The sequence below is a fragment of the Alosa alosa genome, chromosome 22 (genome assembly GCF_017589495.1).
Source record: "Alosa alosa isolate M-15738 ecotype Scorff River chromosome 22, AALO_Geno_1.1, whole genome shotgun sequence".
Classification (NCBI taxonomy): domain Eukaryota; kingdom Metazoa; phylum Chordata; class Actinopteri; order Clupeiformes; family Clupeidae; genus Alosa; species Alosa alosa.
The window spans coordinates 29,157,810-29,177,199 of record NC_063210.1 but is presented as its reverse complement, the minus strand read 5'-3'; the positions used below and the strand labels follow the sequence as shown (position 1 = coordinate 29,177,199).

At 40.7% G+C, this 19,390-nt stretch overlaps 1 long non-coding RNA gene across 1 annotated transcript; it reads right to left on the bottom strand.

Annotated features, from left to right (window-relative positions):
- Window positions 1–6,359: 6,359 nt before the first annotated feature.
- Window positions 6,360–7,641, bottom strand: LOC125287735. The gene is made up of 3 exons (XR_007192405.1): window positions 7,392–7,641; window positions 7,107–7,163; window positions 6,360–6,563 (listed from the first exon to the last, which is right to left on the bottom strand). It is a non-coding gene; the product is annotated as an uncharacterized LOC125287735 (long non-coding RNA).
- Between the last annotated feature and the right edge of the window lie 11,749 nt (window positions 7,642–19,390).

Here is a 19,390-nt window from a genome sequence, read left to right as displayed (position 1 = left end):
TCATAATTATAATAATAATAATAATAATAATAATAATAAATGTGCGTTCAGTTGGTCCTCCACCCCTACGCTGCTCTGCTGGTTCCCCATTCAGAAAAGAAAAACTTCACTTCATGCCAACCGTTAACTCAGAGGACCCGACTTTAAAACTCCCGACCGCCAAAAAAAGTGTACATGAAAGCAGCATGGCAAACAAATACAGGAAACGATAAACGAGTTATTAGAACTGCTAACTGTAGTTTAGAAAGAAGGAAAATGTCTCAGGCGAGTGTTTCTATCTGTAGTGCTAAGTGCTAATTTAGTGATACGTTGTGTGTGTGTAGGCTATATATATATATATATAGTGTTGCCCCCTGCAGGTAACCCCCAGAACCTAGTCAACGTCAGCCGTTTCTCAGACGTAACCCCAGGCCTAGGCAGTTAAGACCCACGATACCCCCTTGAGGTTATTGTAGATAGCAGGGACCTACTGTCGAGCGAAGTCGCACGTCTTCCCTCTGCGGCGCAGATAACCAATTACTCCTATTTTAAATATCCCCCTTGGAAGTTGATCAGGCTTCCGTGGTGGATTTATTGAGATGTTTATGAAATAAGGAGCGACTACGCCTAGGTATCGAACAGTTGGCTAACGTGCGAAGATGTTTGACCCTAGAATTTATCTAGAGACACAGGTTAAAGGCTACTTCTTGCTCAGGTTTTATAAGGATGGAGATTTTATTAGTCCAACTAACCCAAGTCTTAGACAGAGCAGATGAATAGCCTAACCACAGAAGAAACCAGTTATCTTACCCTCCTGCTGGAATTCGTAGAAAAACCAAGAAAAGACAAAAATACTGCTTGAAGAATTGGATGCCAAGGTTAAATGAGTTCTTTACTTTTCAGCACTTTGGGGATGTTAACAAAATGCGGCGTAAAATCCACTTGCAGGTTACAATGTTATAGAAAATATAAAAAGAGTAAATCCACAAAAGAGAGTACAATAAAAATAGTAATCCACAGATGGAGAAGATAATACAATAGTAAATCCACAAACGGAGAAAAAGGGTATATAAGGGAAAAAAAGAGTAAGTCCTCAAAAAGGGAAAAAATCCGCTGATTATCGTTCTGCAGTCTCTCACTGTCGGAGTAGCAGTGCGATCCCAGCAACAGGTGGTGCGGAGTTACGGTCCGCGGCTTCAGCCTGGCACAAAGTTCCAACACTTGACTTCTCAACGAAGTAGCCTCCCAGATAGCAAGGTGACATTGATACGATGTTGATTTTCCATCCAAATCATCATTTTGGTTGAGATTGAAATCTCAATGGTAAATAGACATTGAATCAGCATTACAATCCTGACAAAAACCCGACAGTGCATGAATATCGATAAGAGAGATATCGAAACAACATTGGTTTATAGTTTATGTTGCCATAATCGATAGAGCATCGATACATAGTTCACTAAAAGATATTGAAAAGTCATGGATTTGTGGTTGACTGGGAAATCTTAACGTGGTGATTGAAAAGTAGTGGATTTATAGTTGACCGCGCGACGACGTTTGAACTGTCCAGTTCATTTTCAGCAACAGTTCAGTCAGACCAACGGGGGTGTTCAGCTCTCTGTCAAGTTCACTCCTCCTTAATGGTAAGCAAGCATTTATTTATCAAACGATAATGTTTTATTGTAAAAGTGTACTACATTAAATTCGGTCATGTTTACAGTCTCGTTACATCGTGCTGTCAGATTTACAAACTGATTCAAATGCTAGGCTAGCTAAATTTACTTGCTGTTGTCAAATTAATGTTTAGGCTAACTTACGTTATGTCAGTTCATCATAATGTTAGGTTAACGTTACTCGGCAGTCTGATTTATAATTAGGTCCTACCTTTGTTGTCAGTAAGTTACAGTTTATTATACTCATGATAATAAAATATGAAGTAGTGCTAGGCCTACCGGTAACGTTAGCTTCTAGGCTGTCAAAAGGCTGTCAAAATTATAGGCTGAAGATGTGCTGCTGGTTTACGTGGAGATTTAGCTAACATTTATGTAACTCCTGGTGATCATATTTTTGTGAGTTTAATAGGCTAACTTTAGCAATACTGAAATAAGTCAACTTTAAGTCATATCTGACTAGACTGCTATCATTAACCGTTCATTGGGCAGCAAAAGTGTTCGGACGAACAGAGCTGCCCGAATGGCTGGTGCTGCTAGCAAACACTGCATGTTCAATGAGCTCACCCAGCTTGCGAAACTGAATTATTCTAACACCATCTTCAGCCTGGCATTTTGACAGCAAACTCAACAAACATATAGAATATATATTCTATGATTATTCTAAAGTTTCAATTATAAGTAGCCTTCAGTTGAACATATTTATCTAACACTGTCTATCTCTTTTTCTTCTGTTTCTGTTAGGTGCCACTTCACTCTGCTACTGGATGGTGGAGGGCTAACTGCGAACGGGTGGTCTATGAATGCTAAACTGAATGGATGGCAGGGAAGCACAACACACGTGAATTTCTAAATGAAGAAGAGTTTATAAATGCACTTGATTTTCAAACTGATAAGTTGTCTGGTTATTTATGCACGATTGTGTAGCCTAAACCAGCCATACTAGGCCTAGTCAAATTTATCCTGGCTGTATATAAAGCAGGATGTGAATTTCCAGATTAAAAGTGGTTTACTGAGGTTTAATATCAATTGAAATACCATTGAAATCGCATTGATCTTTAGTTTGGTTGTAATTTCAACGTTGTTTCAATATTCATTTTAATTGAAATACCATTGAAATTCCGTTGATCTGTAGTTGGAATTTCAACATTGCTTCAATATTAATAGAGGGTGCAAAATGTTATAGGATCAATGTTTAAGTGCGACGTTGACTCAATTATTTTAATATTGACAAAATAATGTTGATTTAACAGATTCAATGAGTAAAGTGCGGACAACGCATCCTGACAATGAAGCGTAACAGCAAAAAGCACGTAGCAGTAGAAGAAAAAAAGAAGCAGCAGCCCGATCGTTTAGTTCGGCCCCTATTTATACTAGAAGCATACCCCCCCACATTCCTGAGACAAATCAACCCTATTTATACTAGAAGCATACCCCCACACATTCCTGAGACAAATCAATCCTATTTATACTAGAAGCATACCCCCACACATTCCTGAGACAAATCAACCCTATTTATACTAGAAGCATACCCCCACACATTCCTGAGACAAATCAATCCTATTTATACTAGAAGCATACCCCCACACATTCCTGAGACAAATCAATCCTATTTATACTAGAAGCATACCCCCACACATTCCTGAGACAAATCAATCCTATTTATACTAGGTGGACTTGACCTCCCCCACACATTCCTAATTCACCGCCTTGCGAAGTGGGTGGGTCTCTCTGATAATGCTCTAAACTGGTTTCAAACCTACATTACTGGCAGAGATTTTTATATCAGTCTAGGAGATCATGTCTCTGAAAAACATGACTTGCCTTTTGGTGTGGCCCAGGGGAGCTGCCTTGGTCCCCTGCTATTTTCCCTATATATGCTTCCTTTGGGAAACGTCATAAGTCAGCATAATGTAAACTTCCACAGCTACGCAGATGATACCCAATTGTATATCTCTGTGGAGCCAACTAACCCAGATGGCCTTTGCTCCCTCACTGCATGCCTAACCTCCATTAATCAGTGGATGAGCAAAAACTTTTTGAAACTAAATGATGACAAAACAGAGGTACTTCTGGTTGGACCAAAACTAAAGCGAGATATTATTCTTAGTAATCTGGGGAACTTGGCACACCAGGTCAAATCAAAAGTAACAAGGCTCGGTGTCATCCTAGATGCAGAGTTAAGTTTTAAGCCCCATATCAGTAAAGTTACTCAGACAGCCTATTTCCACTTGAGAAACATTGCCAAAGTGCGGCCCTTCTTAACTCAACAAGATGCAGAAAGACTAATTCACGCCTTTATCACTAGCAGGTTAGACTACGGCAATGCACTTTTCACTGGTCTTCCCAAAAAACATCTAAAGAAATTGGCACTCATACAGAACTCTGCGGCTAGACTTTTAACTAAGACTAAGAAGAGAACACATCACCCCTGTGTTGGCTGAACTGCACTGGCTCCCTATTTCCTATAGAATTGATTTTAAGGTTATGTTAATTACTTACAAAGCTCTGAATGGCATAGCACCTTCATATATCTCTGAGCTTTTAATATCTTATCAACCACAAAGGAAACTTAGATAATCAAATTCTAATCTTTTAATCGTACCCAAAGTGCTCCACAAACAAAGTGGAGAAGCTGCGTTATCCATTATGCCCCCCCAAACTATGGAACACCCTGCCGCTGTACATCAAGCAGGCGAGTTCAGTAAATATTTTTAAAAGATCTGAAAACATACCTGTACAGGAAAGCTTTTAGTTAACTCATCTTATCCTGTAGACTACATTTTCAGATTATTCTACATCTGCTACTATTGAGGGCTTGCCAGCCAGAAGCAGATGGGCTCCCCTATTAAGTCAGGTTCTGCTCAAGGTTTCTTCCTGGAATATGGGAGTTTTTCCTTGCCACAGTTGCCATATGGCGTGCTTGTGGGGGGTAAGAGGGTTAAGGCTGCCAGTCTTATGACATGTCATTTTTATATTTTTGATATGTTGCTGAGTAGATCATAAACAGCAAAGAAAAAGTGATTGATAATGACTGACTGACTATTATTGTGTTACATGCTTCAAATGTAAAGCACTTTGAGCTGCATTCTGTGTATGAAAGGTGCTATACAAATAAAAGCTTATTATTATTATTATTATTATTATTATTCCTGAGACAAATCAATCCTATTTTCCCCACGACAGTTTAGAACCTTCTAGAAGTTCCCACGATGGCTGGGAATATTCTCACGCTAGCTAGAAAAATTCTCACGGTAGCTGGGAAAATTCTCACGGTAGCTGGGAATAGCTGGGAAAATTCTCACGGTAGCTGGGAAAATTCTCACGGTAGCTGGGAAAATTCTCACGGTAGCTGGGAAAATTCTCACGGTAGCTGGGAAAATTCTCACGGTAGCTGGGAAAATTCTCACGGTAGCTGGGAAAATTCTCACGGTAGCTGGGAAAATTCTCACGGTAGCTGGGAAAATTCTCACGGTAGCTGGGAAAATTCTCACGGTAGCTGGGAAAATTCTCACGGTAGCTGGGAAAATTCTCACGGTAGCTGGGAAAATTCTCACGGTAGCTGGGAAAATTCTCACGGTAGCTGGGAAAATTCTCACGGTAGCTGGGAAAATTCTCACGGTAGCTGGGAAAATTCTCACGGTAGCTGGGAAAATTCTCACGGTAGCTGGGAAAATTCTCACGGTAGCTGGGAAAATTCTCACGGTAGCTGGGAAAATTCTCACGGTAGCTGGGAAAATTCTCACGGTAGCTGGGAAAATTCTCACGGTAGCTGGGAAAATTCTCGGCTGGGAATATTCTCTCCGCTTCTAGAAAATTCTCACGGTAGCTGGGAAAATTCTCACGGTAGCTGGGAAAATTCTCACTATAGCTAATACATTCTAGAAGTCACTGATCTTACCCAGACAGCAAACGGACTACTTAAAACGCATCCGCCGCCGGAGGTATGGTGAACTCGAACGGATCCAGAAATCGGATCCAAACTGTGTCCACTTGCACACCGCGTATCAGACCGCGATGCCGCTCGCGGGTCCGATCAGACACCGCTGGCGGTCCCATTGCGTATCCGTACATAAATGGATACATCCGCCCGGTTTTCGCTGTGGATCCGCGAATGAGCCACAGATCCGCTCGGGTCCGTTTTGGACCGGTCATATGAGAGGCATCCGCCATGGAATCATTTCGACCGTTAATCATCCGTCCCGGATACGTTTAGGATCCGTTCATGAAGCAGTTCATTTCATGGCCAAAAACTAGCTACTAGGCCTACTACAGAAATATATAGCTTAACCTATCTGGCCAACACCTAGACTGCACTACAAAAAATAGGTTTTAATGTAAAGTATTGTACCAACCAATATGACAAATATAATACAAATGACTTAATGCATTCAGTTTAAGACATGAAGTCAAAATCTATCATGTGAAGCACATTGTGATTTTACAGCCAAATGCCTTCATTGTGAAACAGCAAGTATGAAAATAGGGGTTTTACTAGCAGTAGGCTACATCAATTCAGCTCTGCTACACTACAATAGCCTACAAGTTATCCATCAGTTACAAACTGTAAATCCTTTATGCAATTGCTAACTGTCCAATTGTGGAAACTTGTCTCAATGCTCCTCACCGCACCTCAATGCTCAATGAAAGAGGTCATCGTAGACACTAAATACATTGAACAGGTATTAGAGGTAAAATGAAATGCAACCATAAAGTGTCAAACTTTTTTTTATTATTTAATGAATATTAAGAACATGTTCCAAAACACAGATAACCTTCATACCAGACCACTGTTTTTCTTAGTGGGCAATAACAGTAGCCTGATTTTTTTGGGTAGAGTTGCTGACAGTTAAGACTCCGACTTGAGCTTTTCCTGTTTGTTGGCTGGTTGAACCACTGACTCTCTCACAGCATCTGTAATCATAGAAGCATAACAAAATGAGTTGTTATACATAACTACCTACTTTTAAACGGAATGTCTGCTACATGAATATAAAGCCACCGCCGCCAGCAGGCTGCTATCGGCTCTGTCTAACTGTGACAAAATCTACCACCTGTAAGGCCTGGGCTACACCGAGTCCGCAAGTGAAGCACTCGGTTCGCAGAGCGTAAAAATAGTTTAAGAAGACTAATCCAATGTTTTTAAACATACTGTACGCCATCACGTCTGGTGTAACCAGTTCCATTGACTACAGTGGAAGCCAATTGTTGCAACAGATGCTCTGCAAACTGAATGCTTCAGTTACGTGCGCAGTGTAGCCTTCCTGTAAGTGTGATGAGGAGTTATGGAATTGACCACATTTTGGCAAAGACCTGTTCCCTTAAAATACAAAAAAGGCATCAGAAAAGCAGTTCCCAGACACAACTACTTGTTAGTTACACAGTCCAGCATTTGGGGGTATTAGAAATGAGGTATTTATCAAAGCTGACAAAAGCATTTTATCTGTTGAGATTTACCTGCAATTCATCCTGAACCGCTATCAGCAGTTGGAGAGGTCTGTAGTTATTTCTCTTCTAAAACAAAAATATGTGCATTTCATTAGAGAGCTTTTGAAGTAGGTGGATTTTATTACAGAAGACAAGCATATTTTTGTATGTTGAGATTTACTGTACATTCAATTCATCCTGAACTGATAAAGGCAGTTACAAAAGTATGTGGTCATTTTATTATTATTATTTATTTTATTTTTTTAAGTGTGGACCAAAAGTCAAATAAATCAAATGCAAAACTGTATAGCTTACTTTACTTGGCTGGCAGGCCAGGATGAGAAAGAGTAGACCCCCAAACCAGACTGGAGCCACTGGTGAATGACCTGTAACACAGATGTAGAACATAAACATACATTACTTTTATCATCAGAAAGAAACTGCCAAATATGTAACATTACCAATCTTACACTCCATTAAAAAATGAGCTTTATATCGGGATCCAGAGAGTGGGATGCTTATCATTTTAGCTCATAGTTCCGTTGAAAATTGTCTGACCTGTGACAAGGCAATGATACTTGACCGTAGAAAGACCTACGCTCCACAATGAAGCATGTAAAGATGTGAAAAGCAGTTATAAGAGGCAAAAAAACACATTAAGGAATGTGCATTTACATCAAGTCAAATACTGCCCTTTCTCGTTAAATCTTACTCCAAGAAACATTCCTCATCACTCAATGAACTTCGTTGACGACAGTATGTCCACATAAAACAAATAGCTTCGGTTTGTGGCCTTATATTAGATAAAAGTTAGCAAAAAAGCCCGGTTTTGGAACCAGGAAACGTCTGCAAAAACTGACTTTTTATATCGGCTGATCGAAAATCCTTCCCTGCTTATTTTGTGCAGCCACATAGCAGAGCCCATAGTAGGCCAGTTAGCCGACTTCTCGCTAACTTTTACAAAATATAAGGGCACTAATCCCGAAGCAGTTTGTTTTAAGTACAAATATTGTCAACAAAGTTCAAAACGTCCATTTTTGGAACCAACAAACACATCTGAGCATGCACGACTCACATCGGGCTATGACAGGGAATATCATTATAACGTTAATTAGCTTATCAGCTGCTAACGTTCAAGTTATCCAAGACAGGTAACGTTAACCAATGTGAAATCAGCCCCCTACCAGAACGAAATGATGTTTATCCAAAGTAGCCTAGGTTTTCTTAAGGACAGCGCCCGAGTCCATGATCAATAAGAAAAAACGAATTTTCCTGTTAACATTATCGTTAGCCAACAAGCTAACACTAGCTCACGCAAGCCAACTTTTGTTGTTTGCAGGCAAACACATGACGTTAGCTTAGCTCATTTTAAACGCAATTTTGAGTTAAGTTATGAAACGTTAACAAAGCTCAAGTTAGACAGGATTTAGCCCTGTGAAAGGTGAGCTAAATTAACGTGCGCAACCTAGAAACTAGCTGGTGTGTAACTTGGCAGCTAATATGAGCTAGCACTAAAAGCTACAGCCATCAAGCTGGCCATTAACGTTACGGTATAACAAATTTCTAATTAGATTATATCAGCAAGCAAAGCTAGATAAGTAAGTAACTTGTGTTATGGAAGTACATTTTCACTGGATAGACTAGGTAACTTAAAAAATAAAGCATATAGGAGCATACTTACAGTGAGCCTTCAGACGCCGCCGTATTCTACTCCATTAGCGAGAAAACTGAGGAAAGAGCCGTTAGCAGACTTGAGAGGGCGCTGCTCGATCGATATCTTGCGCATTCATACGGGGTCCTCCGCGGACCCACGGTTTGAGGGCGTGCTGGCGGAGTCTGATTGTGTTCTGTGCCCATAGCCAAATCGGAGGTTGACTGTCCGGCGGATCTGGCGGCTTGAGGGCGGGTCCGCCACAGACACCTTTGCTGTGTGGGTAACCAACAATTTAAGATGACTCGCATTAACATACTTCTCCGGGTTACATTTCGGAGATGATACATTACATTCAGGTTTACAGATAGTTTCCAGAGGTTACACAAACAGTTTACATTCAATGGCAATTATAACCATGTGACACATTACATTTAGCAACATACACTTTTACAGTCATCAAGAGAGATCGGTTACATTCTTACAGGTTACAAACACTTATGGCATTAACTCTTCACACAATGCAATCTGAATACATTCATTTAAACAGTTTAAGGCACTTTACCCATTTCACAGTTTGAGACATACAATTCTTTACATGCATAATTCCCTAGACTTTACAAGGTCAGGCTACTAAAATACTTGTAATGATACATTTCATTCATCGCACTTTATTATTTCTTATGAGGTCATTGTTTGCAGTTATGGTTCTTTTTCCATTCTTTTATTCACATTCAATAATCATCAACTATTTCTGAGGTCAGGGTGATCTGGTTTAGTAATCCTGCACATTGTTCAACATCTGCTTCAACACATTCATTCACTTCCACGCTTTCAGGTGAACTTAATTCAAGAGTAGGTTGCAAGGTCATTGGTTTAACATTACGATTCAATTCCTGGTCAGTTTCTTTCCTAATTTGTCTAATCATATTTTCTAGATCAGAGAGATTACCTTGATAGCTTGCGCTGAATCTAGCCTTTCTGCGTTTTCGCCTTGTAAGACGTATTGATTTTGTGCTATCGCTCTGGGGTCCATACGGTTGGTGTTCTGGCAACACGTCAATATATATATATATATCTGTGTGTGATAAACTATGTTGCCTAATTGCAATGAGCGTGAGATTCGCCTCTTGTGTTGTTGCAAGGGAGGCCGTCGTGGTTGGAGAATATGATCGTGACGTCAAGTCGGGGACCTCGGGTACAGTCGCCAGTGTTGCCATGGCAATATTACCTTTCATTGTACAACCCCAAATTAGAAAAAGTTGGGACGTTGTGTAAAATACAAATAAAAAAAAAATGTGATACACAAGCAGCAAAAAGAACATAGACAACATATCAAATGTGGAAAATGAAAATTGTATCCCATTCCTTCCCGCTACAGGATTTCAGTTGCTCAACAGTATTATGGTATTAATCATGTGTTCATTCCATAATGCACCTAATTTGACAAATCTGGACTGCAGACAATCCATCTTAGCACCTGGACTCTTCATCTATAGAGAAATACTGTTTAAATATGTGCAGAATTCATTTTGCCATTGTTTTCCTGAAATATTCAAGGTGTTCCCTGGAAAAGACATTGCCTGGATGGCAGTATGTGTTGCTCAAAACCTGTATACATCATTCAGAATTGATTGTGCCTTGCCAGATGTGCAAGATGCCCATGCTGTAGGCATTAATGCACGTCCACACCGTCATAGATGTTGGGTTTGGAACTGAGCACTAAAACAAGTTGGGCAGGCTGGGTAATTGGATAGGCCCTCTCCTCTGAGCACTAAAACAAGTTGGATAGGTTGGGTAATTGGATAGGCCCTCTCCTCTGAGCACTAAAACAAGTTGGATAGGTTGGGTAACTGGATAGGCCCTCTCCTCTGAGCACTAAAACAAGTTGGATAGGTTGGGTAACTGGATAGGCCCTCTCCTCTTAAGCGCAGATGAGTCCATGATTTCCTAAACAAATTGTGAATTTTGATTGGTCTAACCACAGGACGTTTTTCCATGTTACCTCAGTCCATTTTAAACAAGCTCAGGTCCAGATAAGATGGTGGTATTTCTGTATCATGTCTAAATACAATTTTGGATGTTGCATGATAAAGTTTACACTAGCCATTCTGAATTGGGTATCCAACTGTGCTCATGGTTCTGAGGTTTTCCTGAGACCATACAATAATTTCCTTTACATAAACAGGTCTGGTTTTAATGCAGTGCCATCTGAGGTTCAAAAGACCACGACCATCCAATATTGTTTTTCAGATTTATCACTTGTTTGCAAAAGATTTCTCTGGATTTTATCATGTACTGTAGATGATGGACACTGAAAGACCGGGGTGCACGAAACTTGGTGAGCATGTAGCCCCACAAAGATGACATGGAACCATTGTGTTTTGTTTTGATCCGTTGCCCCGTCGCCAGACTGGACCTCGGAAAGGAGGGTAGGGCGGACACAGCTTTCTGTGAATATAGCGAGAACTGTAGGACCACATTTATTTTGTATGTTGGTCTCAAGAGCCATGTCAACCCATCCCATATGAAAAGGGAAAAAGGTGAAATCCTTCCCAACACTGAGTAGGCTAATAGATACTTTAAGACTTTTACGTGGTAGCTTATGCCTATGGGTGTCTTGAAAGGCACTTTAAAAATAAAATGTATATTATCATTAGTAGTAGTAGTAGTAATAGTAGCCTAGTAGTAGTAGTAATAGGCTAGTAGTAGTACTATTGCTTTTACTTTGACTTAAGTCTCTCTGATCAAATATCTGAACTACTCAAGTGTGTGTTTCGGATAGGCTACTTACAACTCTGACTATATAGCTACACACACACCCCTGATCGTCGGGAAAAACCCACCCTCATGCAGTAACGCAACGCAAGCCTGCGTAGGGTTACCCAGATAGTCCATGGGCCAGGACCTAAAAAATCACATATCGGTATTACCTGAGGTGGTAAAATCTACCAATGATTTTTGTAATCCTCCATGCCTGAGGGACATTATTTGGTATGATAGCCCTCTCTAAGTGGTAGCTTAGTGGTATTTTTCCTAGCTTTTATACCTGCACACAGTAAATTATACAATACAAGCCTATGTACAGATATGGGTGCCTCAAAGTCTGGAGGAAGGTGGGACATGTCTTAATCCATGTTATATCACATCTAGATGACATAGGCTTGTAGAAAATATAAAATTTAGATGGATGATTTAGTTTTTCATTAATGATAAATTAAATAAAATGTGCAATGTATATCTGGAAACTATATATAATATTAATTGCACATACATTAATATATACATGCAAAAGGATGGAAAAGGGTGGATCAAGTCCAAACTCATGTTTTGTGACATCTAGAGAGTATGGGCTTTTAGAAAATATATGGATTAAATGGCTGAATAGGCATGTTTGGCTTTGATAGAGACCATAATGTCTTGGCTGCAAAAATGGCTCAACTTTAGGCTACAGTGGAATTTATAGGTGGATGTGCTGGATATGCTGGATGATGGTGCATACATCCTGCAGACAAATGACTCCATGTTGCTGTATACTTCCTCTGATACAGCCCAGGATGTTCCCAAGGATTTAAATGACTCTTGGAATGTCCTGCTTTCTTTGACAAGTTTCAAAGCTCTGAGTTTTCCTAGACCTGCAAAAGCACTTGTACTATCACAACCTGTAAAGGCATGCATCCCTATGAGAGCATCACTCAGATCGTCTCCAAGGCACTGAGCAATGTTGCTGATATTGATGTACCATGTTCGATTCTGAGTTCCCGTTTTCTGATATAAGAGAGCATTTATCCTCTTAGAGCACCCAAGGCAAAGGATCATGACATCTGTATCCTCACTTACGATAAGTATGGTTTGATAGCCATTTTGGCTGGCATGATTTGCATGAAGGAGCATACGGGTATCTGCCTCCTCATGGGAACATCTCAGCTCTTCCACAATATCCCAGGCTTCTTGGCTCAGACAATAGCATGTGTCTCCCAGGCTTCTTGGCTCAGACAGTAGCATGTGTCTCCCAGGCTTCTTGGCTCAGACAGTAGCATGTGTCTCCATAGGTTGCAATTAACCGTTTGCTCCGAAGCTTTGCCCGATTCTCTGCTAGTTTCCACTGATCCACGATGAATTTTATCAAGGCTGTTTTGCTGTCAGCATTACTTAACAGTTTTCTCCACTGCACAACATTGTGTCCTGGGGCAATATTCTTCCACTGAGTGCTACTTGCTGAGCCACGACCACACCTCTCAGCATTTTTGATTGATGTCTCCCAGTACACATCAAATGCAACATCTATCCGTGTGCTGGTTCTTCCTCCAAGTGCTTGATTCAGCACAGAGTCTGATCCCTCCAACAGTTTTGCCATCACCTTTTGCTTTCTGGACAAGGCTCATTCCATCAATAATGCACGTAGTGTTTTCCCCAATATCTTCAACTGATGATGCTGATTTCTCCAATTCTCTTGCAAGAGCAGCCTTATTAGTTTTTCGCAATGAACCATCTGGATTGGAGAGTGCCCAAGGCAAAGGACCAAGTGGATGAGCCAGGACATCTTTAATGTTAAGATTTCTACTTTGTGAAGCAATTATCATATGTCCAAAGAGATTTCGATCAGCTTTCAAGATCACATCCTGCTTTTGTCCATATTTCATTCTTGCACTTGCCTTAATGCTTGAGAATGTCTTTAAGTTCTGTTTTCTCATTTTGTCATGGAACTTAGTTGTGGGTGACTCTTTCTCCAAACGTTCACTTCTGAACCTCTGATATGCCTCCTCTCCAGTCTGTTGAGCATGCAGAAGGTCATTGGCTATGTCTGGTGACACAGCAATTCCTGTGGAAAGACTAATGATGTCAGACTGATCTGGACCTAGAGGGTTTACCCAGCTTCCCTCCATAAGCTCTACAAATGCATTCACATGCCCTATCCTTCTGCATCCTGGGCCTTTGCAGATCTGAAAGATTCTGAGGATTCATTCCCTACCATGTTCCTGAGTAGCCTCAGATACTGACTTGTTTTCTGAAGTGAGACAGTATCTGATGACTGCTGCAGTCTTTAAGCTGAAACCTTTAGTTCCACCAGCAGTCTGGGTGTCCTTGTTGACAGTCTCCTCTATTGTCTGGTCAACTGGTATTCTTCCAAAGGGATTGTTTCTGCCCAGTTGGACAGAAAAACCTCCCTCCATAAAGTGTGCATGAACATCAGGATGATCAGACTCCAGACAAGACATTTGAGCATAGTAGTATGTCAGATATCTTGCATAATTTAGCTTATCATAGGCAAAACACCATGGAATAATTGCTCTAATTGCTGCAAGGTGCAAGAGCCACTTTCCCTCTCTTGAGGCTCGAATAAGACAGAGTAAAATCTCAACCATGTCCACATATGACACCTATAAGGCAGAGAGTGGACCATTGTTTTGTCTAAGGTAGCTGAGGAACTCACTGAATCGTGCCAGAGTGTGTTGACATGAGTCTTGTTTGAGGATTCCCTCAAATTCTGTCTGGGATATCCCATCACAGAGGTCGTTGACTGCAAGCAGAGTTGATTGTAGGTGAATGAGATCTTCCTGGTGATTCTGTTCTAACCATGGACGGAAACCTTTCCAAGCTAATCTCAATACAGCCTCGTAGAGCAATTTGTGAAGCATCACTGCTCTGTTATACATGCGACCATCAAGAACACCGGAGATGGAACCTTCTGCTATCACTCCTGCCTCGACACAAAGGTCTCTTAGGCCAGCATCTGCAAACCGCTTTCCAATTGTAGCCATGAAAGTACAGGTGGTATGGAAGACTCCCATTCTGATGATAATGTTTTGGAAAAGTTCCTGATGTTTCCAAGTAATCTTAACCCTTTAGGCGCCAGAGGTTTTTTTTCGAAACGTTCGATTTTGACATCTTCATTTCAAAAGGCTATATCTTAAAAGTGATAAGAGATAGAGACTTTCTGTAAATTAGAGAAATATTAAGGATGACCCAAAGTTTATGTAGAGATTAAATGTTTATATCTAATTTGCATATTATGACGTCATATGGTGGCGGCCATCTTGGATTATAGAATTTTCGTGAAAAGTTGCATGTTTGAATGATAAAATGCACCACTTCTTCCCCCCCAAAATGTCCCTCACCTTCTGTATGCTATATTGCACAATACTGAATGCTCAGGTAAATAGTAAGTAGTAAACAAACTGTATAAATCATTACTAATAAATGGCAGAAACAAACCAAATTCATGTAGCGGTAGGCTGGCCTTTTGCTGTAGAGATTTTCCATTTACTACATACAGTAGGCACTCTGATTCCATGTATGGGGCACATATATATTATTCAGATGACACACAAACACAAGTAGACAAGACCTGTTTAGTTCAAAAGCTCACTTGCCACGGCAAGGCACAGATCAGGAGTGAGATGACGAGACAAGACAAGAGACAATGTTAGTATTTGTTTTCTTTTTGTTGTTTTTGTTGATGTTTTTTTTTGTTGTTTTTTTCTTAGCTGACAAAGACACACACATCACAAGGACATGAACACACAAAAAAGAACACATGTCCTAAATGGTCAGGAAAATAGATAATCAACAGTGTAAATCATTACTAATAAATGGCTGACAATTTTTTTTTTATGTAGCAGGCCTTTTGCTGTAGAGATGATGACTATCCATATCCATATCCTATCCATACAGGGCCGGCATTCCCATCATCTTGTGATAGACTATGCATGGCCTAATGGCTCTCCTGCCCCGTGTCACCACCTCTGCTCCTGTTGCGAGCAGCATGGCCAGATCTGCCTCAAGGCCGAGGCCGTCGTGGAGAGAATTTGGCGCAGCTCGGACTAGACCTACTGTCATTCTCATTGCGACTCCCCACACTGCCTCGTTCCCCCTAACTGTCCTATGAGCACTTCGACCTCGCCTAACATACCCAGTGGCATTAGACAAAAGCTCCACCATCGTTACTGTCGCGCCATGATTAGGAGAGGCACACGCTTCAGAAGACAGACGCTAGCGCTATGGATATTAGGCTACCTCCAGCCTCGTTAAGCCACACCACTAACACCCTGCTAACTTCCTGATGAAACCCGTGGAAACATTATTCCCACCAGTGACATTGGGCAAACGATTCAACGCTTGTGCTTGGTGTAAGCTAAACTATGGAGTAAACTCTCACTTTGTCCAGCTGCATCATTGCAAGGCAGGGACGATCTGAAGCCTCACTAAACGAATCACCGCCATTTTCTGAAGGCAGATATTCCCCTTCAGAATCAGGGTCCGCTAATAGAAGACCCAACACTTCATTTCAGGTAAACTTTTTGATGCCATTAGACGATAATCTAATGCAAATACTGCTGACGTTGACAATATCGCTCTGACAAAGTGTCTCACACGCACACTAGCTCCGGTATTTCACGCACTGATTCAATGCGCTGTAGCTAGAAAGTTTTGTTTAAAGCATGTCGTTTTTTCGACTCGGGGATGACGTATGACTTGTCTGCCATCTAGTGGAGTGGAGGTCGAACGAAATATGACACCCTATTTGACTAAATCGGACGTTTTATTCAGTACCGCATCTTGTCGAGTAAACTCGACCGTGGCGCCTAGAGGGTTAACAGCCTTGGCATATAGTGCCTGGTCAAAAACAACAACAATCTTGTTGAGCTGCAGAGACTTCATTATGACAATTGACTGTTGGAGTACCTCATATACTGTGGATAACTGTGTAGCAGGAGCATTGATTGTTGGTAAATAGCCAATACTATCCTGTTCAACACTTGTTGTATTGCGAGTGAGTATGTTGAACCCTGTCCAGCTGCAAACATCCTCATTAGAGAGACGAGCCATAAGCCACATGTAGTTTCTGCCTGTTGCATCTTGGAGAGAAGAGGCATAATCAGTATCCATAGTATGGACAACAGGGGGATTGGCACGTTCTCCTGCGTTGTAAATGGGAAGGGTCGTCTCGATGGCCTCAATGCTTCTCCTCTTAGTTTTGGGGATACAAGGTAAAGCTCTGCTCTCAGCAGGATGATCAGCAGTCGGATTTGTTTGCACAGCAATTCCATTCACTCTGTGTGATGTGCCTTTACCGCTGATTGTTTCCTCTAGTCTGTCTATATTGTCCCAGGCCAGTGTAGTGAACAGACCAAGCTTGATGTTTTGAGGTAATGGAATTTCATCTCCACAGACTGCTTGCTTCTGAAGACAAAGGGCTGTGTCAATTTCCTCTACCTGAGAATATGAAACACTGCGTCCAAGTCTGTTTAGTATCTGTATCAACTCTACATTTCCTGTGAGTGACTTGACAGCAAAGGGCAGCACAATGTGTTTTGCAGGCTTGACTTTACCATTTGTAACGGCATAAACCAGGTCTTGGCTGAATGAAGTTGTGAGCCTTTTCACTCTCTGGGTTAGATTACTAAGCCTACCTGCATTTGATAAACCTGTTAAAACTGTCCCAAAAAATTCCACTGAAGATGAACAAATTGTGTTCATTTCAAGATCTGCCACATGTGGTGGCCAAACTTGAACAGCATCTTGATTCTGGATGTCATTTCTGATCTTCAGCACAACTTTTGATATGGTATCTTCAGCTGTGTCTGCCCTTTTGTACACCTCTAGTTCATCTTTCAGTTCTTGGTACCTCTTTACAAGTTGTTCCATTTTCAAACTCTCAGGGTACACCAACAACTTTCCTTTGTTGTTTTGTATGATGTGTAGAGATTCACCAAATTCAGCTTCAATCTTGCGACGTAGATTTTTCTTTGTAGAAAGTTCTAATTGTGTTATACCACATTCTGCCATTTGTGTCACCAATTTAGAGGTCAGGTCTGTGAATGGTACGACATTAGGATTCCCAATTACCTTTTCCCTAATATGTGCAAAAACCTTATGTAGTGCCACTCTTTCTGCTGCTTCATAAGGAGATTCTGCTGGGTCCAAGTTAGTTTCATCTTTGTCTATGTCTGAATCTTCCTTTGTGTACGCCCTGTAGCAGGATCTATGGTAATGGGCTTCTGCTGCTACTAAGTCACGACAGGCTATGGCTAGTACTCTTTTGTCACCTTTCCTGACAGCTGCTCTTCTGATTTTGTCATCAGCTCTCAACTCTACGCATTTTGTTAGACTCTCTTTTGTACTTTGACCTTTCAAATACTTGCTACATTTATCACAAAATATACATTTGGCCTCATAAACTCTTGAAGTCGTTGGACCTTCCCTCGTGGATTTTCTTAGGTCTTCTGTGACAGAAGGTTCTGCAGATATGTCTTTTGCAAGGATCTTGTCAAGCTCTTTCTTCAAAGTAAAGATGCTACGGCATTTTCTGTGATACAATATGGATGGTATTCTACCCTCAGGGAGATCTTTAGCAAGATCAAGGATGGGGTGATATGCTCTTATTTCAGCTGCTCTCAGTAGTGTGTTCCATGACTCTATGTTCATAGGTGCCACAAGGTTTGAATTATCATCTGAACAATGTAGTAAACACTCCCCCTGAACACAACTACTTCCTTTTGCCATGCTTCTCTATTCCGGGATGTACAACAATCTGAAAGCAACAGAGATATATCAGGAATGATGTGCTAAAATGAGGCCTTTTTCTACTCAGCAACAGTGTGTGTGTGTGTGTAAGAGAGAGAGAGAGGGAATATATGAAGTGTGTTTTTTGTGTGGGTCTGTATGTGTGTGTGAGAGAGAGAGAGAGAAAGAGAGAGAGTGCAATACTGTGGTTGAGCTGTGGCTTGACTGTGCATCATCAGTATTCTGCCACTCAAAATTCCAAATTCAAATAAATTCAGTTACCAACTGAAATTGCTCTCACACACATAGGCTACATCTCTGTATGTTATTTTTGTCCTTTCTTTTGTTCACACACAAATTGGGGAAGTCTACAGCTAAGGGCTGGCTACATCTATTGAGTACGGTTTACAGCAGACATCATTGTTTGATAATGTTAGTACCTTACTTGGGCCGGTTGGATTATTATATCTAGTCTTTCACAAGTAGCCTAGTTGGTCAGATCCTTACTCATTCTCACACATCTGAGTCATAACACAAATAAAAATAAACAGGACTCACCTTATGTCCTATCTGTACAACAAAGTATCATGGTGTTATCTGTTTTTGACACTACAACAGCTATTGTTATTGTTGTAGCCTAACTAAACTGCTTCCACACACTGGCCCAGCAAACACCAACACACTCTAACAATTCCAAAAGTTGACAGTTTATATTTGTACTGTAGAATGTTCAGAAAAGAAATCTAGTTCCAGACAAATTGAAAAAAAAAACAGAATTTAGGCCTAATAGTTATGCAGGATCTACATGCATTCTCTTTCAAATTCAAATATCACGGCATGTCTGATCATTATAGTTCTGGTACCATTAAGGAAAACAGGTTAATTACCCTAAAATATATTTTTCTGAGAAGTCTATATATTCTAGATGTGATATAATGTGCATTGAGACATCTCCCAACTTGCTCCATCCCATTTGACTTAGTTCTGTAATGTATTTTGCATTACATTGAAATGCATTGATTTTCAATGGACAGCTATTAGTTATGGGTCTACAATAGCTGTGTAAAGTGTATTCAGCTATCTAACCCATATATTTTCTAAAAGCCCATACTCTCTAGATGTGATATAGCAACAGTTTGGATTTGACCCACCCACT